Source organism: Anser cygnoides, chromosome 23 (genome assembly GCF_040182565.1).
Source record: "Anser cygnoides isolate HZ-2024a breed goose chromosome 23, Taihu_goose_T2T_genome, whole genome shotgun sequence".
Taxonomy (NCBI): domain Eukaryota; kingdom Metazoa; phylum Chordata; class Aves; order Anseriformes; family Anatidae; genus Anser; species Anser cygnoides.
In genome coordinates this window covers 7,634,537-7,662,367 of record NC_089895.1, presented here as the reverse complement: position 1 = coordinate 7,662,367, position 27,831 = coordinate 7,634,537, and the positions used below count along the sequence as shown (strand labels likewise).

Below are 27,831 nucleotides of genomic sequence, written 5' to 3'. Positions count from 1 at the left end.
AGGGAGCGAGAAGCAACTTAAACTGCCTGATTGTTTCCCATAACTTCAGTCCTCACCTATTGATTTTCCTGCCGTCCTCCCAGCCCCGCTGCCGTGTGATGGATACGGTTAATAAAAGCAGGGTGGGAGTCAGCGTTCGTTATGCGGGGTGCTGCCGGTGATGGCCCCGGCGCTGCCGCGTCCGGCACTCGGTGCTGTGCAGGACAGCCTCGGGGAGAAGCCACCGCAGTCCCCGGGTACCCACTCTGCCCTTGGCCCAGAGGGACCCAAACACCGCTCCAGAAACCCCAGACATCGTTAGTGGGCCGGGTGCTTCCCATTCTGCCATGCACAGCTCCGTGTTGGTGCGCCCCACGGGCTCACCAAGGAGGAGAAGGCACTTTGTGTTTATGACAGCGCAGAGCGGTGCCAACAAGAGAATATTTGAGCCCCAAAACACCCACTGTAACCACTGAGGAGCTTATGCTTCCCTCCTCCATCCAGCAATCCCGAACCGCCAGCTGGGTTGCTTTGAGGGAGGACAGAGCGCGTCCCCTCGAGCTGCTCGCCAGGGAGGTGCCCGCGCCATGGCAGCAGGAGGGGATCCCTCTGCGGCCGGAGGAAATCGGGAGTGAGCTTTTAACCTGCAAGTATAAATCTCAATGACAACTTTATTAAAATGACCTTTAAAAAAAAAAAAAAAAAAACACTGTCTCACAACTCATTGTTTGAGTTATTAGCTCAGAGAAAACAGGCCTGTGAAACCTCTGACAGGTGCATTGTCAAGAGTATTTATTTGGAGCTACACAAACAATAACTTCATCCTTCTGGACGTGCTCTTTTTTCTTTTTTTTTTTTTTTCTCTCAATAAAGAATAACAAATCCAGAAATGAGCAGAAGAGGGAAATTGCAATTAATGCTAATGCTAAACATCTCCCTTTTTTTTTTTTTATTTAAATCTCCCTTTTAAACAGGTGTCATAACAGCCAGGAGGAAGGACACCTGTGAGCCGCAGCTGAAATGCTTCCCAGCACTGCATAAAAGTGGGCTCGGTAGGGGCTCCCAGTTAGTAAGGGATGAATCCTTGTCTGTGGGGGTTGTGCTGGAGGACTCCATCTTCATCCAACTCATCGTGCGTGCAGAGCAGCTCCCAGAAGGAGCTGTGTGCTCCTGCGGCAGGTCAGTGGGGTGCAGATGGGGCTTGGGGTGCAGCAGCTCTGATGGTCTGGGCTTCTGAACAGCGTGCTCAAACAGTCTCTGCTAATTAATCTCCATATCCCTGTTAGTGCAGCCCTGCAATGTTCTGGGCTGATGATTAATTGTTGTGGTGAGTTTTAAATTGCAATGAGTGCAAATTGAACAATAGCTCAAAACCAACACTAAGGTCATTGACTTAAAGTATTGAAGAAATGTCTGTGTCTTGCAATAAATCCTAATTCTAGGCTCTTGCAGCTTGATTTGCAGAAGTGGGGGTGCTGGTTTGGCTTTGCTGCTGTCCTGCTTTGGGGACAGTGCAGGACACTGATGTGCTCAGCTCAGGGGGTGCCCCACAGCATGTGGCCTGGCATGGGGGTTCCTTCTGGTTTTTATACAGGATCCTGCTTTAAAATAACTGCTTGATGAGTGCACTTAGTGCTAATGAAATGAAAAATCTTGCTGCAGAGATGGAGGAACTGTTAAGACAGCTTTAAATATTGTGCTATTCTGTTGACTTCTAAGTGGACACATTTTCTGTAACATTCCTACACTTATTTGTTCTTAACTTTAAGAATATCACTGCAGGGATAATAATTCAATTTTGTGAGCGGGAGAGAAAACAAACAGAGAGCTGCCATGCTGTTTGCTCCAGGAAAGGAAAAGCCCTTGCAGAGCCTGGAGGTGAGGCCAGCTTTGCCTGACAGTGAATTGCTTTCTCCCAGAAATGGAGACCTTAAATCGCTGCATTGTATAAATAGTGGTCAGCAAAACCTGGAAATGATGGAACTTCTTAAGCTAAAATTACCTGCCAGGTCAGGCTGGGCTTGGAACTTAGGTTATTTGCTTTCTGCAGTGTGCCACAGTAACCAGTGCCAGGTCCACCTGCAAAATCCAAGGCCTCTTGTAGAGGAAATGAAACTTTAAAGCAGTATGATGAGGCATCGAAGGATATGCAGTTAAGCAGTGAAAGGGAGCTTGGAAACATCTGTGGCAGCTAGGAGCTAGGGGCTGCTCTTGATAAGTTCTTGGGTTTGTAGGATTCAAACAATAGCTATTCTTCAGTAACAGCTTTTGCAGTACTACATGAAATAGCTATCAAGAGAAGTCACCTATAAGCAGGTAGTTTTTCGTCTGAGCCTGAGTTACAGACATGCGATTGATCCTCAGCATGCAATAAAATCTTCTTAAGAGAAACAAATGAATTTTCTATAGCTGAGTGACTATTGCTTAAAGTCATATGCACAGTGACTATAAATGGCATGAGATTGTCCTCTAGGTAGAATATAGCTACGAGAGCCTTATTTATCATGATGGAAACAACATTTTGATGCAAATTCTCTAGTTCTCTTGGCAATCCTTAATTAGCCTGTATATCAAAACAGGTATAAATGCAGCTTCCTCCCAGGGATATGATATTATCAGGAGGGGGTTTGTATGCTTTCCAAATTGTTCTTCAGCTTTAAAAGCCCTATTGTAGCCTGCACAACAGAACTGAAGGACTTCAAGCCAAGCATTTTCCCAGTGCAGATCCCAAATCCTTGAGTGATAGCATTGGTGTGGCTGGGGAGGAGCAGCAGTGCAGAGCAAGTGTTATAAATTACCCAACATCTCCTGCTTGTCTTGCTTTCTTTTTTAAGCAAAGTGAGTTTACGAATGTACACACCTTTCTGGGATAATAATTCATAGCACTAGCATTTCACAACATTTCACGCAGTCTCATCCAAAGGAAGACAATTGGGGCGGTGTAAGAACTGTTCTGCACTAACGGAGTGTAGCTGAAGGAGCTCGGCAGCTGCATGGGCTCGGTTCCTGCAGCCCTCCTGCTGGTGCTGCTCGGCCAGGGCGAGCTGGGGGCTCTGCCCCCACTGGGACTGCTCCGGGGGGACAAACCCTCAGTCCAACAGCAAAGCCTAAAGCCCTCATTTCTCCTTGCCGTTATGATATAGCTAAAAACAGCTCCAAACCTGCCCTTGCGAAGCCTGGAGGAGTAAGAGGATTAAGAGCGATGTGAAATTAAATGCCAGCTTCTCCAGATAAAGGTGAGCGGGGGAGGCTCTGCGGGTGCCTCTGCAGAAGCAGGGGGGGTTGCAGGTGGCAGAGCTGCTGTGTGCCAGCACCGTGGCAAAGGGTCTGCTCCTGGCTTGGTCCCTGGGTCCTCCTCCCTGCTCTGCCCCATGCTGAGCCTGGCTGGGCTTTGCCTCTTCTGAGAAATGGCCCCAGCTCTTATCTTTGGTCAACTTTTCCTCCTGCATAAAATGACTGTGTTTGCCTAAAGACTCGAGGCTGAGAAATAGAGGATAAACTGAATGTATCCATCTGCTATAAAACATTAACTCCTTGACTCAGAAAGGAGTTATGGCCACTTTGGGATCCCTCAGGGAGAGGAGAAATGTTTGGCAACAGCTGAAGCAAATGGTAATGAAAATTTATTGAGGTCTGCAGTGACAAGAGTTTATTTAGGCTCCTACCAAGCGCACCTGAGTGCAAGGTACCAAAGAGCAGCTCCATGGGATGTTGGGGGGATGCCTGGTGTGTCCCCAGCAAAGCCCAGGCACAAGAGCTGGGCTGGACACTGAGTTGATGGCACAGAACTCCCCGGTGCAGTTTCCACTGGAAATATGCTTGTTTTGGGGTCCTTCAGAAAGTCCTGGTGTGCCCAGGAGATCCCCTGTGCTGCACAGCTGTGGCCGCTGCTAAATGGGCATGCATCTGCCTGCTGGCATGGGCTGTCTGGTTAAGCCAGTGTTTAGGAGAAGCCTGCTCTGCTTTGGATGTGAGAAAGGAAACTTGTTTTTCCTCATAAAGGAAGCTTACACTGTATATAAATTTGAATGCCAGAAGCTTAATATATTGTAGACAGGAGCTGTTCCATCATTCTGGGACAACTCAAAATTTTAATCAGCGGTTTTGGCTATTAAACTGCCTTGGGTTGGCAAAAGTTTGTTGTTACTGTAGGTTAAAATACTCATGGCCCAAACAAACACAAAATTAGTTTGAGGTGCCAAAGCAGCAGAGCAGTTAATGTAATGGTCTCATTTGCAGGGGCCAGCTGCATGCAGCCAAGCACCCGTGCATCATCTGCCTGTACCAGTGACCATGGTGATTATTATTGCCTTCGGTTTCAGCCCAAGACCTAAAGCCGTGAGGGTACACGGGGGAACAGGAGCTCCTAAAAGGCACTGTCATGGTTCTCAGGAGCTGCTGGATGTGTTGCTGTCAGGAACAAAATTGTTCAAATGTTCAAAATGTTGCAGCACGCCCGGTGTTGCGCTGACCCATCCCGCAGCTCTGTCCCCAGCCCTTGCTGGGACATCGCCGCTGGGCAGCTGCCCACAGAGCAAGTGGCAGGCTGCGATGGGGAGAACCAACACGGGAAGTGGTAGGTGGAAAATATCTGCAGGCTGGTGGCTGAGAGCTGGTTTTAAGGACAGAAAATTCGTGATGGGTGAGAAATGTACAAGTTCACTTTGATTAACCTGGAGTACAGGGGCTCGCTGCGCTGCTCTGTTCTAGCAGCTGGGCTGATCGTTATTTCTTATGACATTGCCAAAGCTTCCTGAACTGAAAAGGTGCTGGGAACAGATCTCCCAACCCCGGTCTTTCTGCCAAGCCTCTCTGCAGGTAGCAAAGGCAGAAGCATGTCCATCATATTCAGTGTCTTGTCTCCCAAAATAACCAGTAAGTGATGTTGCATGCAGTTCCAGATGTGACAGCAGGCAATTACAGCTTCCTGCCTGCACCGCAGCCTCCTCCCTCCTCCTCTCCTTATACCCTTGCAGTTTCCCTTGCTAAGAACTGTGGCTGTGGATTTTCTTTATCCCTCTAAACACATAATCCACCCATGAACCCTGCTGGTCCCTTGCAGCTCATTCTGACAAAGCAGTGCTGCGTAAGCCTAATAATGCTTTCTTTTAAAGAAACATCTGATTTTATCCCTTCTAATTGTCTTTGCCTGCAATCTGGGGGGGGTAGGGGGGAGGCTGTAAATGTAAAGCTGTCAGCTTCTCGGTCTAAGAAGCTGGATCTTCAAAGTCTTGCCAGATTCAAGTGCACCTCTCTGAGAGCTGCTGGCAGAGGTGTGAGCACAGCCGTCTGTGCGGGGCAGACCCAGATGTGTGCCCCACTGAGCCCCACTTGCTCGGGAGAGAGCTTTGTGCAGCTTGCTCCGCTTCCTGGGTGTTTCTGTGGGTGACTTCTCGCCCAGTCCTCCTCCTCCTCCTTTGCCCAATGGCCCTAAAATCTAACTTGTTCTATGACTTTTCATTTAAAAAAAAAAGTAGTCTTGGATTTCCAGGCGCTGAAGTAACACTGGAAGAAATTAAACATTTTGGGGTCTCCTGGGTGGAGTAATTGCTCTCTGTGCCCTGAAGCTTTTTGGGGGGAAGGGAAGGGTGGATGACAGTACCTAATAATAATTCCATGGTGTCTCTCTTTACTGATGTCTTGAAGGGTTTGTACAAAAAACATTCAGGGAAGAAAATCAAAGTGTTGTCGGAACACTGGCTAAGGAAGTGGAGCTTCTTAAAAATGTCAGCGGCCCAAAAGGCAGCAGTGAGACCCGTGGGGGGGAGCTGTGTGCGCTCTGCGGGGCCGTAGCAGCCAGGATTAGGCACAGGCAGAGATAACCGAGGAGGACAGCAGCCTGGGCGTGTTAGGATGACTTGCCCTTTCTGTTGGCCAACTCTTGTCTTCATCACAACAGATTGGGGCTGAACTCAGCTATTTCTGCTCCTGCAAAACCCCAGGCGAAGCCTCAGTGGAAGGCTTCTGTGGATGTCTCCCAGCTGGCGGGATGTGAAATGTAAAGAATAAAACACAGCAGAAAGCCACCCGTCCTCCTCTTACAGCTGCCCTGAGGTGGCACAGCTGTCCCAAAGAGCCCTGTGCCATGTCCCCAGCAGCAGCACCCACGTGCTGGGCACTGAATGTCCCCTGCATCCTGCTGGCTCCTGCCCCCTGCCATGCTGGTGCTAGTGTCCTTGCTGCTTCCATCACATTTGGCACAATTAAGCTTTAAAAATATATATATAATGTTATCAAATTAGAATAATAACCAAGAAAAGACATCAGTACTTAGCTGGGAAAATGGGACAGTGTGCGTTACAGCAGCAAGGAGCAAAGAGAAGCCCTCCAGGAAATTGAATTTAGTTTCAATCATTGTAATGACGCCTTGTCCAGGCGCGCGATGAGGGAACGAGGTGGCGGGGTTGGGTACTGAGCAAACAGACCAGCTCTGAGAAACGGCACCCAGTTATTAGCGGGATGCTGGCTTCTGTTGGGTGTGATGCGCTCTGCGGTTAGCAGTGCTGGGCTCTTGGGATGCGAGCAGCTTTCCCCATCCTCCCTCTGCTCCCTGAGCACGCACAGACACTGCCAGTGCTCGGCACCAGGCAGGGAGAGCCTCTGTCTCTGCTTTTATGGCTCCTGTTTAGTTAAATTGGCTTGATTCCCATCAGCTGCTGTGCTCAGGGGTACAGGGGGAGGCTGGCAAGTGGTCCAGCCCCTGCTGTCCCCGTGTCCCTCTCCTGTGTGCAGACAGGGCCATGAGCATGGGAAGCTTCTCCTGAGATGAAACCTCCGGTGTGGTGCTGTGGTCTTGACTTATATGATGAAATATAACTATTATATATGAGCATATAATCACGTCGCTGAATTTCAAACACACGCTTGCTTTCCTTCTGGGCATCCCGGCGGGCAGGAGGGGGAGGGGCTGGTGTGCAGGACGAGCCCCTGGGGCAGTCCCCGCTCCCCCTTGCTGAGGGGTTTGCAGGCACTGGTCTGGCCGGTGATGGGGATCCCCCATGCTCTGCCTGGTGCCCACAGCCCTGGGAAGCAGTGCATTTGGTTAATTGGAGCATGCAGAGAGATTTCTGCTTATCGCAGATCTCTGGCCGGAACTAAAATGATATACGTGGCTTTAGGGAGGGTGGGAGTATTTCTTCCTTTAAATAACAGCACCTACGTTTTTAATTTAGGTAGCACAATAACCATAAACCCTACAAAGCGATTCCTCATTTTAATAATCTCTCAAGTTTTACTGTGATTGATCAAAGATATTAAATTTAATAAGAAAATTTATCAAGGTTATCTGATGTCAAAATGAAAGAGAGCCTGACTCTCTTAACTCACCGGGGGACGCTGTGTTTGTGCCTGTCCATGTTGTACAGCCGAGTCCCGAACACAGGCAGTAGCAACAAAACCCAGAGATACGGGATATATGGAATATATGCAACATTGCAATATGCAGCCAACCCCGATGGGGGCAGGAGAGGGAATCGGGACTGGGCTCTGGCTTCAGAAGGGGGCTGTGCTGAGCTGTTCCCTGCATGGGCCACAGCTCGTGGTGGGTCACCGAGAGGGTCCTGAGCCACCCCGACCGGAGCACGCCCGGTGCCTGAAGGCAGGTGAGGGGGAATCGGGCAAGCAGTGTCCTTAACTGATGTTTCCAAGCACTCGCCTTGACACCAGGAATTCAGCATACAACACCTAACAGCGGCAGTGATTAAAATCGCTTTGACTTCAATGCTGTAGGTGTAACTCAATTACGGGAGGGAAAGCCCGCTACTTTAACGCAGTTATCAATCTGAATTAAATAGAGCATTTTTAATAATGGAGCTCATTCCAGGAGGCTTTCCACGCCGGATTCATCTTTATCCTTTCGATACCTTTAAAAACTACCCAAAAGGAAAAAAATAAGCAGCAAAAGCTCCGCTGGGTTCAGTGCGTAGAGTAAAGCATGTGTTGGCATACCCCTGCTGCTGGCTGCTTTCCTGCTCTCCGGCACGGCTCTGCTCTTGCCACCAGCACGAAGCTGGTGCTGGTGAGAGGGTGCGATGCTGCCTGGATGGGGCCGAGAGCCGGGACGAGCCCCGCGGTCCCTGGGGTGCCGTGCAGCGGGCAGAGCGGTTCCCGCGGCGCGCAGCAGGAGGTCTGCACAGCCGGCTGTAACCGGGAGTTATTCCGCTCGTGAAGAGCCTGAATTGCATTTTATATTTCTTGTTAATGTTTCATTTTCTCCTCGAGCTGAAGGATAAGCTCCGTTTATGAAAGAGGTTGAATATCCATCAAGAATTTGCTCAGACAGGTCAAGTGGAAACTGATGTATTCAAATATTAACTGTAAAAAGTGTCCATTATCTGTAAATTAAAGCCTGCCAGGAGCAGATAGCTGCGAAGCAGTGAGACCTGGCGTCTCACGCCGTCGGGCTGGGGTTCCCCATCTGCACACACGGCCCCGGGGAGCCTTGGCAGGAGGGGGCCGAGGGCTCTGGGGCTGCTCTGGCAGGAGCAGGATTTCCTTGTGACCCAGAAAAACACTTGGGAAAGGTGGGATTCCTGACCCAAGGGGCACTGCCGCAGCTGGGGGGAGCCTGTCGTGGGGCTGTGAGTTGCTGTGTCGCAGGGGGGAGGAAGAGCAGCCCTCCTCATCCTGGGAGGATGGGGTGAAATGCAGAGGGAGACCATTGGACTGACAACGCCTCAGCACATAACTCCTCGTTTCTCTGCTCAGGAGCAGTTCTGCCTTTGAAAACCACGTCCTGCCTAGCTTCCAACCCTAGAAGAAAAAAAAGAAAAGACCCTTAATTTACATAGCTGCAATATTGAATTACCATTACGCTGATGAATAAATAAAGAATACAGTTTCTGGAAATTACCATAGATCAACAATCAACATAAAATGGCTCATTATTGTCGATGTGGTTTATGACAGGTGGCCATTAACATGAAATTGAATCAATAATGAGAGAACTTGCAGGGAATGCGCTGTGTAATGGAAATCCCATCGCAGAAAGGTGTTTTATATGGCCGCGGAGCGCCGAGCTGCAGCAGGGTGTACATGCTCTGCATGGCGATGGCCTGCCTGGTGCTTGCAAGTGCAGGCACCCCCTGGCTTGTTCCTGCGGTGGGTGGCACCGTGTGCGCCCTGCCATCACCGCAGAGCCCGTGGGCAGTGCTCTGCCTCCCTGCCCTGTGCCAGCTGGCGGGTGGCAGTGGGACATGGGCAGTGCTCCTGCTCCGGGGTGGTGGGCGCAGAGCCTGGGTGCCTTTCCCTGAGCTGCCTGGGCCACTCGCTGCAGAGAAAGCAGAAATATTGTCCTGGCGCCTCGGCGATGCTGCAGTCCTTGCAAAAAGGCTGAGGAAAGTGGGAGAGCTGAGCCCCGCTCACAGGAGGGTGCGCTGGGGCAAATGTCCCGGTGTCCCAGCACCCTGTCCCCAAACCCAGCACTGCCCCTGCAAACATCCCACGGCCCAGGCCATTTTCCAAAGAAACAGCACATGGAGGAGAAAGGAAGAATCATTCATTTCAAAGACTAAAGCGCATTTTGCTAATCAGAATTACAAAGAGTAGGGAAAAAAAAACAAACAGAACAACTCTGTCCTCTAAATGCTAAATTTGCCCTTGGACACAGAGAACAAATTGATAATTATTGTTCTAATTCTTTTCCCTGAAGGTCTGGCTGGATAATTAAATGTGTAAGCTTTCTAGAGATTGAATACCTCAGTTTATAATTTGTCGCTTCCCGAAGCACGCTGTCCTGCTGCCTACTGCCTGCTCCAACCAGCGCTCCATCAGCCTTACGCGCCTACCATGTGCGCCGCTTGCTTTTGTTTCTGCCTAAGGGACTTAATGAGCCCCTTTGTCATTCGTTCTGTGCTATAAGAAGTAAATAAACTTGTCGGCTGATGGCCTGAAGTGTGCGGAGATGAGTGGGCAAATACAAAGCCCAGCAGTGCTCCGTGCTGCCACGGCTTGCGCTGAGCTGCTGGCGGAGCTGGGACCGAGCATCAAGAGCGTGGGCTATTGCTGTGTCCGCTGCTGGCAGGGCTCGGAGCTGCTGCCCCCAGCTCTGGGCTGGTGCTAGTGCGTGTTGGCTCTGAGCTGGGTACCAGCACACCCCTTTATTTCGTCCATGTCTCAAGCAACAGCTTGGCAAAACTTAAAAACGCAGACTGACGTGGACACCGCGCAGTGACAAGGCAGAGAGAAGGGCTGATTCTCAAGGTTTTAATGACAGACAACACTCCAGTGCTTAATGGCCTCTCCTTGCTGTGTGACTGGGGTCAGTCGTGGCCCAGGTCCCCCTCCTGGCCTGCTGAGCCCCAGGCACGAATCGTGGGGTGCAGCAGGAGCAGGCCCTGAGGAGGGCTCCCCGCAGCACCTCTGCTCTCCGTCTCTGCTTCGTGGTGCCTTGCAGACACTGGTAGCAAAGGTGTCTGTTAAATCCAGACGGAATGGTGATCCTCTCGGACTTCAGGCTAAGCTATTCCTGAATCAGTCCAATAACAAGCTGAGAACATAAATTGCTTTGACGTTTGTTTTAATTTGGCTAAAGCGTTGCTGCTCAGGGTTAGCGCCGCTGTCACACACGACACCCTCTCCAGGACTCTTCCCACTCCTACAACAAGGAAGCGTTGCTGAAAATGTGTTTGCTTTCCATTTTAAAATAGAAACCCCAAAGTGTGAAGCAAAACTTGCTTCACAAACCAGGAACATAAACGCTGAATTTGTGAGCCACACATGATTCTGAATTACCGAGCAGACAGCCCCATAAATCTCCAGACTTAGACCTTAAAAAGTGATCAGGGATATTAAAACAAAGTAGATTTGAAAGATATGCAGAGTCCAATATTATTTAAAGCCTCATAAGCCAGTAATAACACTTTAAAATCCATCCTAAATCTTACCAGGAGCAAGGGAGGGTCTGTTTGACACCGGGAGCCGAAGAGCTGCGTTTTATGTCTTGTGAACAAAGTGTGTTAAGGAAACAAAGAGACGAGCGCGGAGAAGTACTGGGGTGGAGATGGGAGGGCACGGGACCAGGACCACTGCCCACCCCGTGCCGGCCACCTCTGTAAGCCAGCAGCCCGAGGAAGGAGCGCTCCCAGCCCTGTCAGCTCTTTCCTGCTGATTCCCCCTCCCCTGCAGCCGATGCTCGCAGGGCCCATTACCCGTAAATGAGCTGGGGTTTTAATTTCTCCTGCCCGTTCCCATCTCGCAGGAACAAAACTTGTTTGCGCAGAGCACGAGGAGACTCAGAGGTGCTCTCTGGCTGTGGCTGCTGCAAAGCACGGGGAGGAGAGCGCAGCCCCGTGTTCGTGCTGTCCGTCCGTCCCTTGCTGTCTGTCCGATGCCATCACAGCCTTCCCGGGGCAGCTGCTGCCTCTGGTCAGCTCTGCACGAGGTTCACGGCAGCCTCGGTGCTCCTCTTGGCTGGCCAGCATCTACCAGCTGGATCCTTCATCTAAAGCAGGGCCCGTGGGCTGCGAATAGCGCAGCAAACTCACACGCAGGCAGTCCTTTCCGGGGAAAAAATCCGTTTCCCCACTCCGCAGCTACCTGCATGGGGTGCAGCAGAAGGCAGCACGCCTCTGTGAGCAGGGCCGCGCTTGGGGAGAGGCAGATTCTGATCTTCAGCAGCATCTGCTCCGAGATTGCGCTGCGCCCTGTCTTCTGCAGGACGTGGTCCGTTCTAAACCTCCTGCCCTTTCCCAGTGGACCTGTCTGGCTCCGTGTCCACGCGGAGATAGGGGACATCAGCTGGGGGTGGAAGCAATGCAAGTGCATCGTCTGCCCTCCCTGAGAGCTGGTCACCTTTCCCCCCGGTGACCGAGGACAATAACCCCTCGCGCCACCACTCCTGCCCGTGGCACCCATGGGTGCTGCTCCGCCAGGCGAGAACCAGCCGGTGGGCGCAGGATGCGGCACGGAGCCAGCCCGGCGGCTGTCAGCATCCTCAGCACCGCGAATCGCTCGTCACAACGTGGGCTGGAGATGGGAGATCTGTTTTTCCTGGTTAATAAGGTTTATTTTTGTTCCAAATGAATAATACATGATTAGTGTCAAAATAAATTACAGTCCTTCCATTATAAACCACTTTGCTGTTCTGTATATTCTCCTCTCCCTGTCTTTCTGCTTCTTTCAACTATCTTTCTTTCCCTTCTGCTGCTTCTCCCTCTTTAAAGCCCCTTCTTCCTCCTGTCACTGTTACACCATTCATTTTCACAGCGGCAGAACAGAATATAAATTTGATGCCTTAGGGCTCAGCAAAGTTAAGAGCATGTTGCATTAGGAAGTGCACTGATTGGTCTAAATTATGTAAGAGCAAACCAAAGAGCTTGGGAATTCGCTCATTTGATATAAACAATAATAATATAAAAATCTAAACACCGGCGTTCCTCAGCTGTGCTTGGTCCCCAGGTTGGGGGGGAAAGCCGCCCCCAGTGCCTGCCCCGGTCTCAGTCCTGCCGGGTGCCGGGGCCACGAGGTTCAAGTGCACGCACAACTGTGACGGCCTCCTTGAAGCGTGCCCCAGTTCCATCCTTCGTCCACCTCCGCCACTCTTTGCCTGCTGTTCTGAATGCAGAAAGCCCATCTGGAGCCAACACCCCCCGGGCTCGGGCAGCAGCTCGCTGCCTAGCGCTCCTCCCGGTCTTCTGAAAGCATCAGGGAGCAAACAGGCGGGTGGGGTTATAAAAACCACCCCTCGAAGAAAACCGAGAGCTGGTGGTGGTGCTGGTGGTGGAGCATGGCCAGCTCCAATGTGCATAATTTAGCAGAAAATACTGTATTTCAGGATCCTTCCTAAGACGCCTGGAGAAGGTGACTCAGGTGAAGTGCTGCAGGCTTTGAGGCTGGATTGCTGCATTGCTTTTTACCGCTGAAGAGCAAAATGGCCGTGTTCTTCTTTATTCCGTCATTAGAAAGAGAAGCTGCTTCGTAAAATATTTATATTTCTAAAAATAATTGATTTCCTTTTAAGACCCTTGAAGTGAAACCTTACTATGGTGTAAGTGTTGTCTGGGTCATATTCTAAAGAGTAAAAACCATAATGAAGCAGCTAGTGTGAGCCACTTCACAGGGAAGACCGATAGCTTTATTTAATTACTTTACACAATACAGACTTTGCTTCTCAGCCTCAACAATGAGAAATCCTCCGTGCCTTCCCAGGGAGGCTCGAGGCTTTCCCCGCTGGGGCTGCGAGCGGCGTGGGGCTGAGCAGTGTGCCTGCACGGCTTCGTGTCCTCTGCAAAAGGATCTAAGGTAGCGCATCAGAGACCCCCCCAGCAAAACAAAAGGCCCCTCGACATTTTGTGATGTTTCTCCAGCTTTAAGCCATGGTTTGCACAGAGCCAAGGGCACGGTGAGGGTTACAGCCCATGTGAGAGCTGCAACACACAAACCTTCAAATACCAACGTTTGCTCTGGAAGCAAAGTGCCCGCAGGTGTGGGCAGGCTGGGCACAACCCTCTCACCTAATATTTCTCTGAGTAGTTGTGCCAGGGAGGTTGCCCTTGTTTTTTGTCAATCGTAAAACAAGGCGTGTCTTGGTCTCCCCTGAAAGAGAAAGGTTGGATAACCCCCAGGGAACAGCGTGAGCCTTGTGCAGGTTCATTGCCCCACTGGGAGGCTGCAGAGGTGCTCTCCAGGGTCCCTTTAGCCTGCTTTAGCCCCACGTGCTAATTCCTTGATGAATCTCTTGCGGGTCATGCACATATCCCAGCCGCCTGGTTCGCAGGCGTGGAGCTTCCGCCTCCGCGAGGTGCAAGCCCGACCAGGAAATATCTCCCGGTTTGATCCGTGCCTACAGCTGAGCTATTCGCATGGTGGGATTTACACAGGCAGGAGCAAATTGGACACCTGCACTGGGAAAGCTGAGTTAAAGCCAAAATAAAAATCAACCCCCAATTGTTTAGAAACGGCTCTGCTATTATGCATCAAGGGCATTGTCTGCGGCGAGACAATTTGTTTTCAGCGTCCTCAAGATGCCACAGGAGAAAGGCAGCAACATCTTTCTCAAATTCTTGTCAATTGTTCGAGAGGTCTTTAACAAACACTGGCGGCATGTACATACAAATCTTGCAAATTCCAGCATGCCTGAGCTTTGCTGCCTAATAATGAGGCCTTAACAACACATTAAGGGATGAGCGTTGAAGCCCCGCGCCCTGTTTGACATGCAGCCCTTGCAGCCACGGGTGTTGAGCCAGATGGTTTTGCCGGCCTCAGGTGGCCACGGACACGGCTGCGGTGGCCGAATGCCACAAAGGGAGCCTTGGGAATGAGAAGGGAGGCTCCTGGGGGTGCGTCCCCTCCCTCAGCCTGCTGCTGGGCTTGGCAGGGTGCTCGGCGTGGGGGCTGGCACCGCTGGGGATGCTGCGTGTGCGCCCGGACAGCGCGCACAGGGCGATGCTGCAGCAGCCAGGCTGCGGCTGAACCGGGGCAAACTGAAAGGCTAAGCTGGACCACGGCGCCATGAATTTTTAATTCCTCTGCCCAGGCTGCTTGGAGAGAAATGTTAGTTACGGAGTCTTGCTCAGGAGAAATAAAACGTGAGCACAAAGAGCCGAGGCCACGAGCGTGGGGTTCCCCGCGCCGCGGTGGGCTGCAGGGTCCCGCAGCAGGGGCTGGGGTCCTTGGGGTGCTGTGCTCCCGACCCGCAGCAGCTCCACCTGGCTGCATGTGTGCCCTGCAGCTGGGACCCTCACCCCCCTTCTAATCGTGCCTCAAAAGCAGAACGACTGCGGGGAACCGTGTAAGAGTAAACGGGGAGCTGGTTCGGCAGGGAAAGGGGCAGCCGCGAGGCTGGGAGACGGGGCCACGGCGGGGTGGGAGGCTGCTGGTGTCGTGAGGCTGTGCACGCTGATTATTGCACTTCATTACCTTAATTCTGCATCTTAGATCCTGCCGCTAATAGCGCGAAACATTATTGAACTGGAAATGTCACTTAATTATTTTTTAAAAAAAAAACAAGCTCTGGAAGGTCAAGTGGGTGGAAACAGCAGTGAACGCGGGCCGTGCTGCTGGTCCTTCGGCAGCAAGTGTGTCCTCTGCTCTCAGGGCCAGTTGGCTGTGACGTGGGCCGGCCACTGGGCTACAAATTACTCGTGTCCTCTGTGACCGTTGTCAAGAAACTGTAAGCCCTTCTGCTCCTGAAGGGGCCTACGGCTAGCTGTAATGACCTGTTTCTATTCACGCGTTTGTCATAGAGATTATTAATTAATGTTTTATTGTGGTTTTTTTTTTTTTTAATCATCTGTACTAATTTTAGGAGGGATTTCGGCGATATTGTGGCATTAAGCGCAAATAACCTGGAACGAAGGGATTGTTTCTGCGGACGCTGGTATTAATGCCTCTCCTGAAGCGCTCGGCAGCCGGGGGGGGAGGCATTAGCGGTCCCATTATGCGGCGTTACACAAACGGCGCGTGGTGCTCGTGGAGGGGATTTAATGGCTTGGTGCAATAACAGCCTAAAAGCTGGCAAGGGTAAGATAATGGACTGTAAAAAATATATGTTTATTGATACTTTCCCTCATTGTTTGGCTTCTGCGGAGCTGACTCTCGGCGAGGCTGCTCTGGGCAGAGTCACACACCCCGGCTGGCAGCGGTGCACTTGGGATGCTGGAGCTGGCACGGCCCCAGCCCCGAGCCCCTTCCTCTGCCCCTGCCCGGGCAGACCCCGCCGGTGGACACTGGGCAGAGGTGGCAGGGGCAGCCAGAGGTGCCCCCATCAGCCTTCCCCCACGGTGTGCAGGCTTTGAAGGTAAGCTCGGGGAGGAGGCTGGTGTCGCCGTCTGTCCCCAGGTCCTCGGAGCCGGCTGATCATCTCGCTGACACAACGCAGAACCCTTCCAGAGAAACACTGCCGCAGGCTAAGAAATAAAATCCCCACTAAAGAAGCCACGAACTGGAATTATATCATCTCTCCTCACACAGTGAGATGGCACGACTCGGCCCCTGAAGATGCATTTCTCAGGGATATTCAGCATATTTTCAATATTCGCACCTGGGCTGCATCCCGGGGAGACGCGGGCTCTGCCCGCAGGGCGGTTGTGCCAGCGGCTCCTTGCAGCGCCGGCCAGGCCAGCAGGAGCAGAGCTGTGCTTCACGGGCACGTGGACCCCAGCTGCATTTTGTGCCTTTATGTCTTGTAAAAGCACTGGAGCAGCGGGCGTTGCAGGGCCTGTCCCCAGCCCAACACAGAGACGTCGGCAGCCGGGGAGCGATGCTGCACATGAGGGAGTGCTCTTCTGGACGGGGGCTGCAGGGCAAAACCCCCTCCGGAGAGGGGCACTGAGCTGCAGGAGGTGCTTTCTGTGCCTGATGAACCTAACTGCGCTGTGACCCGACACTGGGCACAGCCTTGTTTGGCTTCAGTTTCTAAACACAGGGTTAGAAGAGGGGAAAAAACGTTCGGCTGCTTCTCCCACGATAGCAGCAGGATGAGGAGAGGCTCCTCCGGCTGCGACACCCGCACCGTGCAGCAGGACGGGCTGGCACCGCCTGCGGTGCTCGCTCTGCCCTCAGCTCCGCTATCTGCCCGTGCAAACAAAACGTTGGCAAGTGTTTTCTCACTCTCGGGATGATTCCAGATTTAATTTTTAATGCCATTGATTTCCTCGGATCCTACACATTTGCGTGCTGTGATTTGCCTGGAACATGCCCAGCTGCGCGTGCCGGACAGGAGCGCACACGGCAGCGAGCCGGGGGCCGGCAGCCTCGGGAGCTGTTGTGTGAAAACAACCCGGGGGTGGGAGGCACCTGCGGGAACCCCAGGCAGTTAGTCACACGGCTCCTGGGATAATTCTTCTGCTTGGAATCTCATGCACGGATAATTATTACCCTCTTAATTTCATTGCTCAGTATTGTGATAGGTAGCTTCACCTCTCCGTTTCTCCCATACAAAACTCTCATTAGCGTTCTCCGCGGTGAGATTATTCCCCACCTGAAGGGACTGAGCCAGGCGCAGGCTGGTGCATGCACCCACGATGCTGTCGCTGCCCTTGTGCCGCTGCTGCCCGCCGGGGGTACCCGCAGCAGGGGGCTGCCACCACGGCTCCTGCTCCAGACCACGTGGAGCTGTTCGCCTCGTGCTGCTAGTCATAAAAAAAAAAAATAAAAAAAATAGAAAGACAAAAAGGGAAACTTCCACTTAGCCTTTCTTATGGTCCGTAAAATGCTGCTGGAGGCAGAGACAGCTGCCGATAAAAAAAGTTGCAGTTTGTAAGGAGAAGTTACGGCGGTCGCAGGGGGTGGCTGCTCCTGCACAAGCTGGTGAAGCCCCCCCTGCTTCCCGGAGCGCCGTGTGCCCGCGGGGCTGGGTATCTCAGGACAGGACCAGCAACAGGCCCATCACAGGGGGCAGGAGAGGGTTAAAGGAGGCACCAGGATGGCCTAATTACCCTCAGGAGCAAGGTTACAAAAGGCTGCAGGTGGGAGCAGGGCTCGGAGAGCTGCTTTCCCCAGCCTGGAGGATGCGGGTGGACGGTGCTGGTGGCGTGGGGGCTGGAAGGATGGGACTGCTGCCTGCGGGGTGTTTTGGAGGTGAGTCTGGGGGGGAGGCGGTGGCCACGACCTGCTGGGGGATGCTCCGTCACCTGGGTTTGGTTCTTGGAGGCTCCCCGCGCCTCCTCGTCCCTGGCAGAGGGGGAGGCATGAGGAGGGAGGGGGCCCAGGGAAGGGCAATTTGCAGCTGCACCTTGGGGCTGGGGGTGCTGCGGGCATTCCCCGTGCAAAAATCAAGGACCTGGTCCCTCAGCGCCGTGCCTGTGGCCCTGGCAGCAGGGTGGGACGCCTCTCCTCGCCTTCCTGGGACGTGGCCGGGTAGGATGTGGGGCACCGCGGCCACCTCGGGGTCACCACGGCCCCTTGATGATGCTCGTGATGATGCTCGCAGAGGGCTGACACAACTGCTTAACAGCAGGGTTTAAAAAAAAAAGAGTTGCCATGGTAACTGCCAGGCACTCTTTTAGCGTACCGGTATGGGCCGCGCCAGCACTGTGCAGCCGGCGTCCTGCAGGGCAGCAGGCGGGTGTCTGGGGCTGTGCGTGCCCTTGCCTTATCCACCTGGTGCTGCAGAGGGTTCCCGAAATGTGGGGGCCAATTTCTACGCCTGGCCCTGAGGATCCAAGCAGCTCTGGCTCACACAACTGCCCTGCACGGGGCTCCGGGCAGCCGGGCTCTTGGTGAGGTGGCCGCTCAGCGCGCAGGGCTCCCAGCGCAGCCCAGCCCCTGCTGTGGTTCCTCCAGCAAATGCTTCTGCACCTCGCAGGGCCCCGAGGAGCTTGGCGGCAGTGTTTGTGCCCTGTTATGCTGGGCCCAGCTGCTGCACAGCGCCAAGAAGCCCGTGCAGGGCAGCGGCATCGCAGAGAGGTGCCTGCTCCTTTCCGCTCGCGTGCCGCCTCGGTGGCCTCGCTGCCAACTCCGTCTGGATTTCTGGTAGCAATAAAAGCGGTCCCTTGGCGGGTGGGGTTTTTGGCATTTCATCTCAGTTCCAAAATGAATAATTTATACGAGCCGTTACTGGAGCCCAGAGTTAAACAATAAATGTTCCATGCGAACATGGTCACATATTTCAATGTTAATATCTCTCCAGTGAGTTTCCCTGGCAGGCCAAGGCAGAACGGGACTGCCACATTGCTTATTTACGTAAAATATCATAAACTCACTTTCGTTTGCATTTCCAAAGTGCCATTAGGGTGATTGGAGCATGAGAGCCCAGCCAGTTGACTGCAGCTTTTGGTCCAGGGTGGGTGATGGCTCGTGGGGCCCCAAGGCAAGCCGAGGGCAGAAGGTTTTGGCAGTCGGGAGCACGGAGCCCGCTGGGTGAGCACCTGGGTGCGGGAGGCAGCGTCTGGGCTTCCAGAGCCCGGCCTTGTGTTTTGCTTTGTGTAGCAGAGACTTTAACACCAATTGCATCTGAGAGCCTTCTTGCTGGGAAGGGTGGAAAAACAAAACGTGATCCAGCAGCCTGTCGAGGTTTTCTCCTTGCTTTTGGTATTTAAAAGCCTTTCAGAAAAGCCTACAGGGGTTCACCCGTGTTCTCCATGTGCCGGTACCCAGTCAGGCCCTGGTTATGCACAGTGCCTGCAGCTCCAGCTCGGGGGGGATGGACCAAACCCATCTCAAAATGGCTGTGCCCACCACACGTGCGTTCTCGCTTCTTCCTTCCAAGCCATTTGCTGCTTAGAAGATTTTCACCTCTCGGTTTCAGTTCCCCTTCCAGAAATTGCATATCCCTTAAACGGACTTGAATGTAATGATGCAAATGCAGGAAGCAGGTAATTAGTCTCTGGAGGCTAGACTCGAGATTCAAGCAATGAAATCATTTCGGGTGGATACAATTCAGCCTAAATCAGAAAGACAGAAATCCCTGAAGAGCAGGCTGCTTTGGGGAGGGGTGGGGTGTGGGCGATGCTCCTGGAGAATCAGGTCCTCTGGTCCTCTGCCACCAGCACCGGGACAGGAAAGGGGACAGCGTGCAAGCGTCCCTCAGGTGACGGCTCGCTGGTGTTTCACCCGGTGGAGAAGAGGCTCCAGCAAGGTCAGGAGTGTGCGCCTTGTGCTCCTCAGCATCCCCTCAGAAAGCACCGACGGGCCTCAGCTCGGCAGTGCTGTGCCTGCCCGGACCCAGCTGTCGGGCTCCCGCACAGGCTGGCGCTGCTCTCTGCCGCTCTCCGCAGCAGCAGAGGCAGCAGACAGGCAGCTTTAAGACAGGCAGAAATGATCTCGGGGTTGTTGCTTTGTGCACGGCGTTGTCTTCAGCTGACTTTGCTGCTGGGGCTCTCTGATGTTCCTGGTGTGCTTTGGGGCTCCCTGAAGCTCCAGGTTGTGCAGCCACAGGTCTCAGGGATGGAGAGGAGGGGGTGGTCCTTGGCAGCCGGGATGCCCATTGACATGTCTTCTGCTTTGCTCTGCTCCAAAAGGCAGAAAGGATTTTCCAGACATCTGTGCCTGCCGGTAAAACCTCCTAGCTTCATCATTTTAAGCATGTTTTCATCTGCTTCTCTTCTGCCCCTGCAAACTGCACCTGGTGCAGCTCAGGGCTTGCCTTGCTCACGCGACCAGGAGCGTGCAGCACGCTGGCAGGGCCCAGGGAGTGACAGCTCCGAGCGTCGTGGATGAGCTCAACAGGAGAGTTTCTGAGGAAAGGCAGTGAGGGTTGGTTGGGGAAAATTAATTGAACTTATATGACAAATACTTGCAGACCTAGAGCAAGTGCATATATACCTGGAAGAATCGTCTCAGAGAGAGCCTATTGTGGCTGCTGTCACTCGTTCTGCTCCTTTTTCATATCTTTTTCTCTTGAAATTGATATGAGCTGGGGAGATGGTGAAAGAGGAGTTCATTTTATCCAAAAGAAAACTCGGAGGCACCTGGTCTATTTGGGAATATCTCCACAGGCCGTCATTGTCTGGCCGTGCTGCTGTCTGGGCAAATTTAGCACATAGCCAGTGGGCTGCTGCAACAGGAGTGCTGTGATTTCAGGAGAGCTATAAATTTATATTCCCCTGTAATTGCAACGGCACACCTCAGTGCTGTTGCCGTAGCAAGAAAATGGTTCTCCCCAATGCACTGGGGACTTGGCAAAGATGCTGGCACGAACGGGATAATGAATGTTAGATAACTTGTGTTGTTTCACAGAATGAGCTTAAATATTGAAAGAGCAGCATCCCTGTATCAGAGAGGGGCTTAAAATTATCTTAAATCTGAGGCATGTTTTCCTCTCCGCACACAGGGATTTGCATGGGGACCTCACTTCAGCGTTAATGGGATTTGTGAGTTTGGAACATATCCTAATGTGCCGTCTCCCTGGTATCTCTTGTCTAAGTAAAACAAGTTTGAATTTTTCATCTTAATTGCAGACCTGCGATCTGGAATAGGCATTCTTGTACTGAGAAGCATCCGCTTTCAGATGCGTTCTTCGGGGTATGTAACGACAGGCGTGTCCCTGCTCTCTGCTGTCTGCACGCTGCCCGTGGGGACCCGGCTGTGTCCCAGCAGCGCTTTGCATTTCAGTGCTCGCTTCAGCCAGCCAGAAAATCCCCAAATGCGGGGTGACTCCGGCGAGACCCCTGCATGGACGAGCCCAAGCACGGTGTTCAGCGAAGCAGCATTGCTGCTCACTGCTCCCGGGCCAGCCTGCGGCCACCTGGGACGCTTTGGCAATTCCCTATGCTCACTGGGGCTTGGCTCCCCTGCCCTTAAAATTGGGTTTCTGGTGTGGGCTATGGCTGTTACCCTCTAACTGTAGGAGCACTCTAAAGTTGCTACTGCAGTGGAATAAAAAGTTATCTCCAACCCTGCAGGGATTTGGCAAAGATGCTGGCACCAGAATAGTTTGTAATGAGCTTTAAGACACATTAATGAAGAGAAGTATAATTATTATTACGGAGTTCAATTACAGCCCCTGGATTACAAATATTCTCCCACAATCCCTCAAGAAAGAAATGCATCCTGTCTCTGCAATTAAATAAACTGCATATCAAGGGGAAGGAGGAGGATTAAACTACAGAAGGAAAAATAGCTTCAGCAGGAGGCTGGTGGCCCCTCTCTCCCTCCTGGCCAGCTATCCGTGCCTAGAGGAGGCGGCCCCGCTCTGCCCAGCGTGTTACCTTTACAAGTGTTCGTCGTGAGACGGGTGGCTGGCCTCCTTCCAAAGCCTGAGCATCTGTACTGCTGCAGCTGCCACGTTACTGAATCTAATAAACTCCGTCCTGAAATATTTATGGAAGTGCACACCTGTACTTTTCTGCTTCCCGGAGATGCAACCTAGGCAGTTCTTCAGGGGATTTTCCTTCCCCGACCGCTAAGCATAGAGGCAAAATTGAAGGATTCGCATGTTTCCTACCAAGGAGCATGACCGAAGGCACGAAGCGGCGAGAAATGTGCAGGCAGAGCACGGCCGCGGGTCAAGTGCTGGGGAAGCGGCACATCGAGCACACGGAGCTTACGGAGCTTGGCCCCGGCCACGCAGCGGAAACATCGAGCAGAGGTAAAAACACGTTCCCTGGGGAGTGACAAGGTCCAGGGGCTGGAAGAGCTGCTAATGTGCATCGGGCTTGTTGGCCAGCGATGTTTGTCCCTGGAGAGCTTTGAGGAAAGGAGGAGAAGCCAGTGCTTCCCTGAGGGCTGGCCAGGGGCAATGAGGGGGGTCTGATGTCTCCTGTTTGCAGCAAGAAGTCTGTGATGGGGAGGATCAGCCCCACATGGGTGTTTTGGTGTCAGGGTCAGGCTCCCATTCAGGGCAGCTCTGCAGGCATTGGGGTGGCGGGGATGAGCGTTCCCCAGGGCGCAGCGTGGAGCAGCGCGGGACGCCCCAAACTGGTCAGAACTGGGATGACGGTGCAGCTCTGCCATTTGCTGCTTTTAACCCTCACATCCACCCTGAAAAAACTTTGGATGTTGAAATGTGCTGAGTTAAGCACGGCAGCAGAAGCCCCTGGTCGCGTTGTGGGCGTTCCTCCGCAGGACCTAAAGAAGTGACAGCGAGCTTCAGCAGCCACATGGGAACACAAGGAGAGCTGGGGTGGCACTGGTGAGCCGAGCTGCCTCGCACGGCCCTGCCTGGTGACTTGGTTCCTTCCCCTGGCAAGCAGGATGGCAGAATTACAGCCCCAGGGATCGCACAGCTTCTCCTTAAACACCGCTCTTGTCTGCAGGGTCGTCTCTGGAAATGATGGAGCTACCGCTTGTTTAAATTCTCTCAGAACCCGATATCAGAAGGCACTTCTTGTGCAGCCTGATTATTGTTTAATCTTTCCTGCCTAACCTGGTTTACACACTGCTTCAGTGCTGCCTTTTGATCACGCGGGCTGTAGGAAACTTGTTTGTGCTGTGAACCCTATGGCTTTGTTCCCGCAAGTGTGCTACTCGTGGGGAAACTTTTGTCCAAACAGCCTCTAATTCCCCAAAGGTAGAGAGCTGCCAGCTTTGCTTTCTAGTCGAAATGACAGCACGGAATATGTGGTGTTATTCCTCTGCTCATGGGTGGTTTCCTATTCAGGCATCCTCACATCAAACCCAGTTGTCAGAAGGACGTCCGCAGCGTGCCGGCGCTGCTGCTGGCTGCGTGGCGGGTACCCAAGGGGTGGACGTTTTGGCTGAGGACAACCAGCCAGGTCGCCCAGGGAAGGAGACGGTGCACGCAGGGCGGTGTCTGGGTGCTTGCTGTCTCCTTACGGCGTGCAGGTGTGAGGGTGGCAAGGCACAACCCTCACAAGGCGGGAGGTGACGTGTGCGCTGTGACAGCGCGTAGCGGAGCTGCTCCTGGAGAGCTGCTCCCAAAGAGAACGCAGGAAACCCGCCGGCGAGCTCCTAATGGAGGTGGTGGAGGTGTGCTTGCCACGTAGAAAATATTTAAACAGATTGTAATGAGGGCCTGGCTTCATTACTGGAGCCTTGTAGGGCTGGTAACTGAATCGCTCCTGCTGCACTTAAGTCCCCCGTTGGAATGGATGCATGAGCGCGCTGCACTCGAGGGCACCGCAGCAGTTGTCTTAGCGTGAATCTTGCCAATGGAACAATATTGCTTGCTGTTGCATGAACGGAACATGTCTCCTCTGATTGTTTTTCCCTGCTCTTTTGAGATAGATGCTGTCTGAGGAGCCCCATTGGTAGAAGGTCTTTTCTGAGGTGCAGAGGCAGCTTTTTACATGAAATCTCTGGTATCAGTACTGGAAGGGGAAAAAAAAAACCCTTTAAGTGCTTTGCAGGTGAAGCTTGCTCCTTTTCTGCAAGAAGCTGGTAAGACTTGGCAAGAGACTGACCTCGGTGGCCCATTCCATGGTCCCTCTCTGGGGTGTTTCAGCTGTAATTATCCTTTTTTAATTTGGGGAGCTATTGAACTGTAGCAATATTCCCCAAGTAGCTTAAACTGCCACTCGTGTAAGATACCAGGGAAAAAAGATGTCTCTCAATGAAAACACTGATAGTTTTTTTTCCTCTGATAAGCCCTGGCCCAGCACCTCTGCTTGGACCTGCTCTGTCCTTGGGGATACCGCTCATCTGCCCAGCAACTGGTGATTTGTGAGAGCCAGGCAAGAAATTGTTGAGGTTTTGTAACTTCATGTATTGAATTATCACAAGTGACAAAATGAACACGAGTTAATTCCATGACAGAGACACAGAGTATATCTCTGCACAGCAATCATTTCAGAGGCAAATAGAAACGTCTGTAGACTCGGGGCTGCACGACTTGCCAGCACCCTGGCAGGAGCTGTGCTATCGATTCCCAGGGCAACGCTTCAGGACGGGGCTTTGTGGGCACGCGGGCATCGCTCGGCTAAAAGGCAAGGCTCGTCTCCAGCTGGGTTCAAAGGGAAGCGCTCGTGTGTTAAGATCAGGTAAAACACTGTAAAATCAGAATGTGAAATATCCTGGCAGCCTTCCACGTCCAGGCTCTTTAGATTTCCCTGTGCTGGGGGGTGATGAACGTGGTCCCGAGAGCCTGCGTGTGCTGAGAGGTAGGCTCCAAACCTGACAAATGCTCAGCTGGGGGCGGCTGCCCCTCGCCCCCCGCTTGCAGCAGGCTCCTTGCTTCCCTGCGCTGCTGCCGGGGCTGTCCTGGGCCTGGGGACACCGTGAAGCGGAGCAGTCCCCAGCGGGATCACACAGCGACACGCTTTTCCAGCAGCTGCAGGCTGCCCCGTGCTACTTCTCTGTGGCTAGCAGGGACTTGACAAATTCTGATGGGAGCAGAAAGCACTCGCTGCTACCTGCAGACGACAGAGGCAAGAAGATAATTTGTTTGCATCCCAAAAGTGGTCCCTGCAGGCAGATTCTGAGGCAGGTTTCCAACCATCTCCCTTCGGAGACGCCAAGCAGGCTTTAAAAATCCTTTATATTTTTAGCAGCAACATAATATCGGTGGAAATTTAATAAACTTCACCATCAAATATTTATCCCATTACAGTGGCTTAAGTAATTTAAGCTGCTGAAATCAACACAGTGTTTTTATTTTTAATGAGCCTTCTGTAAAACAGCCTCTTCTGTCATTGTCAGGTGTGCGTGGAGGAGAGGTATGTTTACTCGGAGCACTTTTAATCTCCCCAAAGAAACAGCGTTAAATAATGTAGAGCGTTTACCAAAACGCTGCCTGTCACTGGTAGAGAACCTGCGTAGGGCTCAGCAAGTTCGGTGCTTAGGGTGGAGGAAGAGGAGGCTTCCTGCTTTGTGACCGCTGCCCAGGCAGCTCGGGCAGCACTTTCTGAGCAGGGTGGGCTCCCAGTGGGGTTTCTGTTTGGGATACAGGAGCCGGCAGCCCCTGCCCAGGCTCTCCTCCAGCCCGCGGGGCCGTCCCTGCACACCCACCCCTCCACAGAGGCTCTTTGGGGTGGCCGTGCGCTGGGATGAGCGTGGGGAAAGCTGCCACGAGCACACACGGAGGATTTTCTGGGGTAAGGGTTGGACATCATGATCTTAGAGGCCTTTTCCAACCTGAATGACTCTGATGCTATCAGGAGGGGAGGCAAGCCTGAGCTGTGCCACCTCTGCACCATCCGCAGGTTTGCGTGAGAGCTGCCTTCACCCCCTTCCCCCTAATAAAGCAGTGCAACGGTGACTAAGCAAAGAAATGATGCTGGGAGTGCCTTGGGCTTGTGTTTTGGGCTGAACGCAGCGGGGTTGCTCCCACGGCCGGCCGGCCAGGGCAGCTGGTGGGTACCTGCGGGCAGCGAGGGGCTGGAGGAGGTGGTGAGGCTGCTCTGACCCCGGCTGGGAGCAGCGGGCACCGGGGCTGCCGTGTCACCTCCCAGCCCCTTTGGGGTTGAGCTGCTCCCACGTAACGCTCCCGACCCGATTTTAACGCGGCGCTCGGGCTGCCCGCCGCTCTGCGGGGTGCGGAGAGGGCAGCACAAAAAGGGGAGAGGGAAAAGCGAGAGGCTTCCCAGGTGTGATGTGATGCAGCCTCCACACCTTGGGGGATGAGTGCGGCCTCCTGCGAGGGAGGGCAGCTGCCCGGGGCCGGGGCCGGGGCCGGGAGCTGCTTCTCCCCCGGCCGCGCTGCATCTCCGGTGTAACAGTGACCCCCAGTGTCCGCAGCCGCCTCCCCCAGCTCTTAGCGGGATGGCAAACCCTGCAACCAACCTTTCTGAAAAAAATAAAAAAATAAAAAAGTGTTGGAAAGGGAACGCCTGTTTGCACGACTGCTGTTAAGCAGCTATTAGATGGAGACAGGAAAAAACCCCTGTAAGCCGTTGTTCGGCTCTGTAGCAGCAGCGCTGCGTTGCCGCAGCCCTTGCAATCAGCCAGGCTCCTGGAGCAATGGTAATGATTTGGTCTCAGTGGGATGTTCTGCGCTGGGAGAGATTTACTCGGGTTTTGTGAAACGCTTTAAAAAAATCAACGTTGCTTAAAGCAGTCAAAGCCCTTGGAAGGGGAGGAAGCCTTGGGCAGATCAGGTGCCCTGAATTCGTGGGCTGGTGTTTGCTGAGTGCCTTGGGAAGGGTTTGCCACATAACCTCTAGAGATAGTTACAAAAACCAGGTATTTGCATCAGAACTGGGGAGGATCTTATTGCCAGCCCTGGTTGGGATCTGGCATCCGCGGCTGTACGGGCGGCAGGGAGGGCAGCGTGGCGCAGCTCCTCTGCCAGCCCAGCACCACAACTGCCCCGCTGCAGGCTGCTTCTCTGGATTCTCAGCTATCCCTTCAGGTTTTTCATTAAAGTAATGAATTTCGCAATTTTTCTTTGCTGCTCTTTCGCGCAAAGCCAATGTACTCTGCTCAGTTGTATTAATTTCTTCAGATTCTAGCATGCCACATTTGGCTCTCGATAAGGTATTAGAAAGAAATCCAAAATAAGGCTCAAAGAGAGGTTTTTCATCTGGCATGCACAAAATTTAATTGTGTCATCAGTTCCCTGTTGTTGCTCTGTCTGGGCTCTCTAGTTCACGGTGTGAACATTCCTTGGTAGTTAATATGAAGGTTTTATCTGGGTTTGAGTGGTGCAAAGGTACTCCAGATAGCACTGCCCTGGGCAGCCGGTGTCGGAGGGCTGCAGACTCGCCTGAATGTTTCAGTTCCAGCTAGTTCTATCAACTCATCAGCAATTCTTCCAGGAGACAGTGGCTCTGGCAGCCCAAAATCAGCAGTTCAGTATTCAGTCATTACCTGAGTTGGCATGACAACATCGTGGCAGCGCGACTGGAAGGAACGGTGGCGAAAGGGCTGTCTCCAAAGCCCCAGCTAGACTAATTCATCCTGCCAGAGCTGGCTCTGCGAGGAGGCGCTGAGCGCAGGAGGATGCTGCAGCCCAGGTCTCCCTATCCCGGCTACGAGGCGGGGGAACCTCATTCAGCTTTTTCCCCAGGTGCCGTTAATGAAGAAGAATGCAGCCACCTGAGCTAAAAATAACTTTTCCATAGCAGGAAAAGACCAGTCCGCGCTCCTGCTGGATGCTTGGTTAGTTTGATAGATCTCTCATTCAACAGTTCACAGCCGTTGTGTTTACAGGCAACATTATTTTTGGCTGCCGTCCCCAGCATGTCACCAATGTTTAACCAAATGAACTTGGAGGATTATAACAGACAGGGACACTGGTGGAAGTGACAGGCACAGAGACAAGTGCTGCAAGAAGCTAATTTACACATCGAGTTTCACAGCCTGACCCTCCCTTCCTGCACAATAAGCTCATCAGCTGCTGCTTTACACCCGCCAGCCAGCTTTCATAAAAATGAGGGAGATCACAAAATCTCCTTTTTTTTTTTTTGGTCTGCCTGCTTAGACAACAGATTCTAATAAAAAGCACTTTATAATATTGTTGAGACTAAGTCCTCTTTTCTGTGGAAATGTGAATTTAATGTAAATAGTTTGTGCTGCTCTGATTCTCTTTAAGGGCTTCTTGGCTGCTAGCAGTCTCTGCGCAGTCTTTCAAGTCAC

At 52.7% G+C, this 27,831-nt stretch overlaps 1 long non-coding RNA gene across 1 annotated transcript; it reads left to right on the top strand.

Annotated features, from left to right (window-relative positions):
• The first annotated feature begins 852 nt into the window (after positions 1–852).
• LOC106047242 (uncharacterized) lies at positions 853–4,558 on the top strand. Its single transcript, XR_001213652.3, has 3 exons — positions 853–1,158; positions 3,123–3,215; positions 4,219–4,558. It is a non-coding gene; the product is annotated as an uncharacterized lncRNA (long non-coding RNA).
• Positions 4,559–27,831: the final 23,273 nt, after the last annotated feature.